The sequence below is a fragment of the Camellia sinensis genome, chromosome 12 (assembly GCF_055761805.1).
Source record: "Camellia sinensis isolate YWXY chromosome 12, ASM5576180v1, whole genome shotgun sequence".
Lineage (NCBI taxonomy): Eukaryota > Viridiplantae > Streptophyta > Magnoliopsida > Ericales > Theaceae > Camellia > Camellia sinensis.
Window position 1 is genome coordinate 154,701,300 of NC_138972.1, and position 7,788 is coordinate 154,709,087.

The 7,788-nt window shown below is 31.0% G+C and overlaps 1 long non-coding RNA gene across 1 annotated transcript; it reads left to right on the forward strand.

The window, feature by feature from the left end:
• The first annotated feature begins 4,048 nt into the window (after nt 1-4,048).
• Nucleotides 4,049-5,765, forward strand: LOC114257673 (uncharacterized). Its single transcript, XR_014345939.1, has 3 exons — nt 4,049-4,140; nt 4,627-4,697; nt 5,724-5,765. It is a non-coding gene; the product is annotated as an uncharacterized LOC114257673 (long non-coding RNA).
• Nucleotides 5,766-7,788: the final 2,023 nt, after the last annotated feature.

The following is a 7,788-nucleotide window of genomic DNA, read 5'->3' on the forward strand; positions in this document are numbered from 1 at the left end:
TTTTCTACTGTGTTCGATCTGTTCACATTCCAGTAGAAATAAATCAAATTTTCGCACTGTGTTCGATCTGTTCACATTTCACACTTGATTTTGGTATATGAGATAAATAAATCAAATTTTTGCCTGTTCACATTCCAGTAGAAATTTTGTGGAATAGAATTGGCTGAGATGTGTTCGATCTAAATTTCGCCATTTATCTCAGTAGATCAGTTTGGGCACTTCAGTATTTGAATTGGCTGAGATGTGTTCGATCTAAATTTCACCTGTTCACATTCCAGTAGATCAGTTTATGAGAAAATTTGATCAGTTTATGAGAAAATTTGATCAGTTTATCAGTTTAAAGAAAACAAAACACTTTTGATGGTATCATATATTTGATAATTTTTGATGGTATCATAATTTATATTTCACATTTCACATTTCACTTTTGATGGTATCATAATTTATCTCTGTTATTTGATAATTTTTGATGGTATCAAAATTGTGTCAGACCCCTTGAAGAATCAACATTAATACAGAACTCTCTCTCTCTCTCTCTCTCTCTCACACCCTCAATCTTTATTGTTTTCATCTTCAGTAATATCATAGCTTCATTCAATTGAAATGTGTGAAGAGAATAGTCCAAGTACAAATTAGAACAAGAGACACTCTATGAATTGAAGTTTATGGGTTCTTCTGGGTCTGCAATTCAATATGAATACTAGGTTATGCAACATTTTTGCTTCTGGGTACTGAATAGTGAAGACCGAGTTTGCTTTGATGGGTGTTCTTCTAATGAATTTGTTTTTTTTTTTTTTTAATATCAGCTGCTTATGACAAGGAAGGTTTCGACTAAATTTAGACGTTTTAGGCATTTTAATCGGATGTGTTTTGCTTATTTTTGAAGTAACTGGGTTTGATTTCTATTTGTTGCTCGAAATTGTCAAGTGGGAAATTTAGGGGAAATTTATGTTCTTCTCGGATTCTCTTACCTTTTCGGGAAGAAAGCGGGGATGAAGAGCTTTCTGTTCTTCCTAGGCACACCAAAGTTATTGTAACAGGAAACTACAGAACAACAGAACAAGGTGTCGTCAAGAAGGCTGTTGGTCTTGGTGGTTGGCATTGGCTGGTAATTTTCTTTTTTACCTTTCACCACTTTATCCTCTATTCATTTGACTATAGTCATATTATTGCTATTTTAAATTCTTTTGCCAAGTCACATTATTGTTATCTTTCTAGCTTTTTCAATTTCTAAGGCCTGTGGTGCTCTCTTGCCAGGTGCGATTCCTGAGTTTGAGCTCCTATTTCCCTTCTATTGAATGTAAAGAAATAGAAGTGGAAATCCAAATTTAAAATTTTGTTTTCTCACTAATCATCTGTATTATCAAACATATATCTATATAATAAGGGAAGAGGGTTTTTGGTGTTCTGTTTGTGCATTCTTATCCCAATTTTTATTTATTTATTTTTTTATGTAGCTTATGGGTTTGGATTTAATTTTTAAAAAAATTTTGGGTCTGAAATGTATCATGATTGGCAATGAGCTTTTACTTTGTTCACTTATTCTTTATTTTTATTTTTATTTTTCCACAAATTTAATATCCCAATACAACATCAAGGAACCAGCAAGGACTGCTAAATATGTAGCTGAAGTGTTATTTGGGGTTAGACCCAAATGTTTCTCTGCTGAATGGAACCATTAAGAGCACTACAATTTATATATAGAAAAATTAATGTGGTTTAAATTCATTATGGTTGTAGTCTTCACATTACCTAGAATCGATTTGCATATTGATTTTGTATGCATGTTTTTCTGATTTTTATGCGTACATGGAATTACTGTCGTATTTAATTTAGTTTTGGGATCTTTCCAATTATATAACTCTCCATAAGAAAATGATGTTTTATTTTAGATATTTAAATTTATTATTAGCAACATATTTAATTATCTATTTCTTGGCGAATTTTAATTGAAAGAACAAGAATTTTGTTTACGAAAGATAGAGGGTAACTCTTCTAGATTAATATTAAAGACTTGCACTTTGGAATTTACAATTCATTTGCAATGACATCGCAATGGAGTTGAGTTACATGATTGAATTTGTAATAAATCAAAAGTTAATATGTAATTTGTCATATCATTACATATAAAATTAGAAGAGATTGTTTTTTATTGGTATGAATGCTTTTTCCAATTATTATTATTTTGTTTGTTTGTTTTTTTTTTTTTTTTTTTTTTTTTTTTTTTTTTTTTTGGGACGTATACATTGACCACTTCCCATCATTTCTCCCCTTATTTTATTAAGGGTAGCTCTAATTTAATGGATAAATAAAAAATATTGGAAATAGCATATTAGTTGCTTTTTAAGAACAATAATTAAGAAATTGAGGTGCTTCACCTACAAAGTGGCTTATCAAATAATGTCAGCTACTTCATACGTTAAAAAATACTAAGAAAAATAATATATAGATCAAGAATTCAAACACAAAACAAATGTTAATAAAGTAATGTATGTTTTAAATTCACTTCACATGTGAATTCGACTATAACCAAGTTAAACCACACACTATTTAATTTTTATTTTTATTTTTTTTTGATATACTATTCAAGGCTATATTTGTTTGGGTATACTACATAATTTCTCTTAAGTAGTTTTATGAAAAATCATCTAACCTTTGTAGGTCGATTGATTGATCCTGAACATTTTTGGCTATTTGATCACAACTTTGAGACACTTTTCATAAAACATTTTTATGATCGTTAACATTTTTGCAACACATAGACTGTAATATAAGAATTTTATTAGATAGTGCCTTCAGGCACGGGCAATCTCTGTTATTTTTTAAAAAGGTTTTATTTTTAAAATGAAACTGGTATTTGATGAATTTTTTCTCTTTGTTTCACTTTTTCAGGTTGGTGATGATATACGGATGATGATCCAAGTTAGGTTTTTTTTCCAATCAATTTGTTTCGTATGAATAAAAATTTCAGCATCGACAACCACCCTCCCTTCGAACTCGCACTCGCAAGGTTCGATTTCTGCCTCTCCCCTTTCGTAGATCAGTTTATTACTTCTTTTAATTAATTTCAATAAATTTTTTGATTTCTGCCTCTCCCCTTTCGTAGATCAGTTTATTACTTCTTTTGCATGCTACATCCTTTCAATTTTCTCCCACAAAAGCACCCTGTCACAATTATATATATATATATTTTAATCTTAATTTATATATTCCTTGCCTTCTATAGCTCCTACAGTATTACCTTCACTGGGACAAACTTCATATATTATACCAAGGGATTGTTGATAGTGTATTATTTGCTTCTTTTGACAGTGGCATATATTCTTCAACCTTGAATAGATTTAATTTTTTGAATTGGATATTTTGATGGCTATACTAGAAATGTACCAATGTGCTCTATCTTCATTTATTTATTTTTTTGAATTAATGATTGAAGACTGAATAGTGATCTTTGAAACATAAACTTGACACGCAGACCTGGCCATAATGCAAATGAAGATGTTCACTTGACAGTGAGGAAATCTATAGCAGGTCCGCATTTGAATATGAGAAATATGGGATTTGTTACGCTACACTAGATGTAAATTATAGTATTTATGGTGCATATATGGTGGTGAAAATCCATTAGAAAAGGAGATTGTAAACTTAAGACCAGGGAAAGCTTCGAGTTACTCACTTAGAGATCAATTAAAATTTGTTATTTAAAATATTAACATATAGTTCTGGGAAAGCTACTGAAGATTAAAGTTGGTTTTGTTGGTTGTTGTTTATGTTGGTTGTTGATTTACTTGATAGATAGTATAAATTTGTTTTGTTTTTTTGTTTTTGTTTTGTGACATAAATTTATGTTTGGACTTTCTAAATGATAAATGGTGAACTTCAAAATACTTATGATTATAACGAATTTTGATTTTGGTTTTAATTTGAATTGGATACTTTGATGATGGTTATACTAGAAATGTATCAATGTACTCAATCTTCGTTTATTTATTTTTCTTAATTAATGATTGAAGACTGGATAGTCATCTTTTAAACATAAACTTGACATGCAGATTTGGCCATAGAGCAAATGAAGATGTTCACTTGATAGTGAGGAAATCTCCAGTCCTCGATTTCTGCCTCTCGAACTCGGCTCGCAAGGTAGTCCTCGGTTTCTACTTCTCCCCTTCTCTCTCTGTTGGGCTGTGTGTTTTTTTTATTATTGTGATTTCTGATACTGTTTGGTTAATTTTAGGTTTTTTTTTTGAGTTCATCGTGTCCTGCCTCTCTCTTTCTCTTTCTGACGGGCTGTGTCTATTTTTTAATTGTATCTACATATGAATAATTGCGATTTCTAATGTTGTTTGGTTAATTTTAGTGGTTTTTTTGAGTTCATTGTGAAATTCGATTATATTTGATTGGATGTTATTGTTGTTGTTGTTTATATTCATGTTATTGTGTGTACGAATTTTTTCCCGGAAAAAAAGTACCCATAAAGTGCCTTCAATTTATAAATGTGGTTTCACACAATCACAGCACCTTTGATCTTCCTTACCATTGCCAGACTTGGCTTGGAGAATGAGATTCAATTATTATGGTGTTACCCTCCCTCCGAAATTTCGACAATTTTAATTTTATTTTTAACAGGAAATTTCAACATTGTCGAGGAAGCATCATTGTATCAGTGAAGTTTCGGTTCAGTTCTTATCCTCGAGACAGTGAGTCTTCGCTCTCAGTTTTTAGATTTGATACATTGATTTCAATAAATTTCTTGATTTCTAATTTATCTTATTTGAAATATTGCATTCCAGTATAAAAATTGTTAATTTCTGTGTTTGATATTAAAGATTTAGATTTTGTAACAATTTTATCTGATGTAAAAATGTGAAACAACACATCTAGCAAAAAATCAACTCAAACAGAAGGAAACAAGTCACCAATTCCTTTGTTGTTTTTCAGCTATGTTAACTCACAATTTCATTATTCTTTTTTGTTTTCCTCAAAGATGTTTGGTTCATAGAATTGTACAGCATTTGAGGATAACAGAGTATTTAACAATTCTTCCAAATTTGAGTTTGAATTCCCAAACGAGGCACAACTCTTGATAAAACAATGTAACCAAGAACAATAAAATGGTTGCATCATCCACAAAATAAAAATTCAATGATATGATCAATTTTTTTTTTAATATGATATCACCGTTATATTAATTTTTTTTTTAACGTCCAATGCCCATTTACAAACGAGCAATAGTGTGATAAGTAAATTTGTTTATCTTATCATCATCTTTACATTAGTGGAATGGATCCCAATCATTAATTCAATTTGTTTTTATGGGATGATTGATAGTGGTATCATGGCTCAACACAATCCATATGTTGCACATATTGTTTTATAGTTTGGCAACTTAATTTCAATAGGACTTCTAATATAATATATCCTTTTAGTCATGGGGGAACCAAAATTTAAAGCTTAAATAAAAATTAAAAAAAAATTATCCATGCATTCTTCTTTAATTGAATTGTCATTTGTGCTTCTATTTTATTGCACTTTTCATCAGGTTTATTTAAGAAAATTAATTCCATGATTGTATCCATAAATCCTATATCACATCTCTCTTGCTTGCTTTGTATCTTCAAGTGATTAACAGGTTTCTTGATTTCTTCAGTGCAATGGTATTTTAAAGTGCGTAGGTTTCTTGATTTCAAATTTAAAACTCTCTCTCTCTCTTTTCTCTCTCTCAGCTTTTGTTGTTTCCTTCTTTCCCCCATCAGAGCTCACTCTGGTAAGTTATTTCTCTCAGATTTTGTTGTTTCACTCCTCTCCTCCTTTCTCTTTCAGCTTTTGTTGCCCTCCGTGAAATTTATAATTTTAAAGTTGCCCTTTTGTTCTCTATTATGTTTGAAATATGTAGAAATTCAAACATGTCTACAACTCCAGATATTGATTATTCTTTGTTTTTCCTTTTCCCCTCCCGTTTCTGCCTCTGCTACATTAATTTTGTTTCCTAGCTCTTTGATTTACACATTATGATGAGAAGGTAGACCAATGTAGCTCTTTTTTTTTTTTTAGATAACTAAATGAAGAATTATGTTCGAAATCAAAATTATAGTGCTGATAGGAAGTTGACTGACTGGAATACAGGGAGAAACTAAGCTTGGGTGCAAAACACTTCTCCTGATGATGGTTTATCAGACAGACTTATGCCACTAGGACACCCAAGTATGTGTTCCATCAGTGCAATGGTGTTTTAAGGTGCGTAAGTTTCTTCATTTTTCATTCAAAAATTTTAAATATGATTCAAACTCCAAGGTTTATTTGGTAGCACATTGTTGTTCATTGTTGGTTTTCAAATAATTTCTTCTTCCATGTGTTTGTTTTTTTTTTTTTTTTTTTTATTTATTGAGTTGGCCTTTCATGTGTTTTGTATTAGCCACAACTGGTTGCATGTGTAATGCTTGATAAAAAGGTTCAGTTGGAAGGATCATTTGCTTACATATGTATTATTATGTGCAACGTCTCCTATTTGGAACTCTAGAACCTTTGTACACTTGAGAAAAGTCTAATATCTATATTCAAACATATTATTGTGATTTGTGAATAAGGTACTGCAAGTCCAAGGAAAAATCAAACACTGAATTTTCATTATTGATGAGTTCGTTTTTTTAACTTTTACATTTGATTCATTGTTTCTAGATTTATAGATGTTTATTTAGGTGATTTTTGTGTAGTTAGTTCAGTTTATATTTGTAGCAAATTTTGAAAATATTTCTCTTATATTTGGTTAGAATGGTTTAGATAATCCCAACTAAAAAGTGAAGCGTTGAGATTTTTTTCACTCTCTCACTATTTCCATTTCTCTCTTCTTTCTCACCATACCTCTTCTATCTTCTATTGACTCTTTCTCTTCTTTCCCTACACCTACAACACTGCTGTTCACCCCTAAGCCATCACCGACTCTGTTCGCCTCACATGTGCCTCCTCCGCATCCCCTTCATTCCCTGCTAATGATGTCGCCACCAGTGGCAATGGATGCCTCCCAAACTTTTTTTTTTTTTAATCTTTTTCCCATTTGTATCCTTTTTCCCATTTGTTTTCTTTACACCATGCTTTTAGGTACGGGCATACACTAAATTTTCTTTACACCGTGCCTCCCAAACAATGTATGATGCTAAATTTTCTTTAGGGAATTGACCACAATGCCTAAAATATTGTTCTGTTGCTATACATGGTGTAATTGGTATTGTTTATGCATTTGTATTTGTTGTATAGGTACTTTAACTCATTACAGAGTGAATGCTTTTCTGCCTGTTTCCAATCCGATGTAAATATGGTCATTTCAGCACCAACGGGAAGTGGAAAAACAATATTTTTTGAGCTTTGCATTTTGAGACTGCTCTCAAGGTTCATCTCTACAGAGGGAAGATTTATTCACTTAAAGCGAATGCTTAAAACAGTAGGCTTTCTACAATTTTGTATATGAAATTTTTTTAGATGTTTATTTAAACACTGAAAAGTGCAGAAGATTATTGATTTCACACTTACAGATGTTCTTTATTTCATTAACTTTGTATTGTTGGTTGGTTTTGGGAATAAACTCCTCTATTATACCTTATTGTCTGACTGATGAGGTCTATTATAATTGTTAAATCCATAATTGCTTCAACAGTTGAAATCTTTTCCTGTATGCGTTCACATTTATCAGTGATTAGAAAAGGGATGTACCTTACAAAACATTTACAGTTGTATTTAGTCCTTACATAGGTGTTTCCATGATTTTATATATCTGTTGTGTTACGTAAGGTTTGA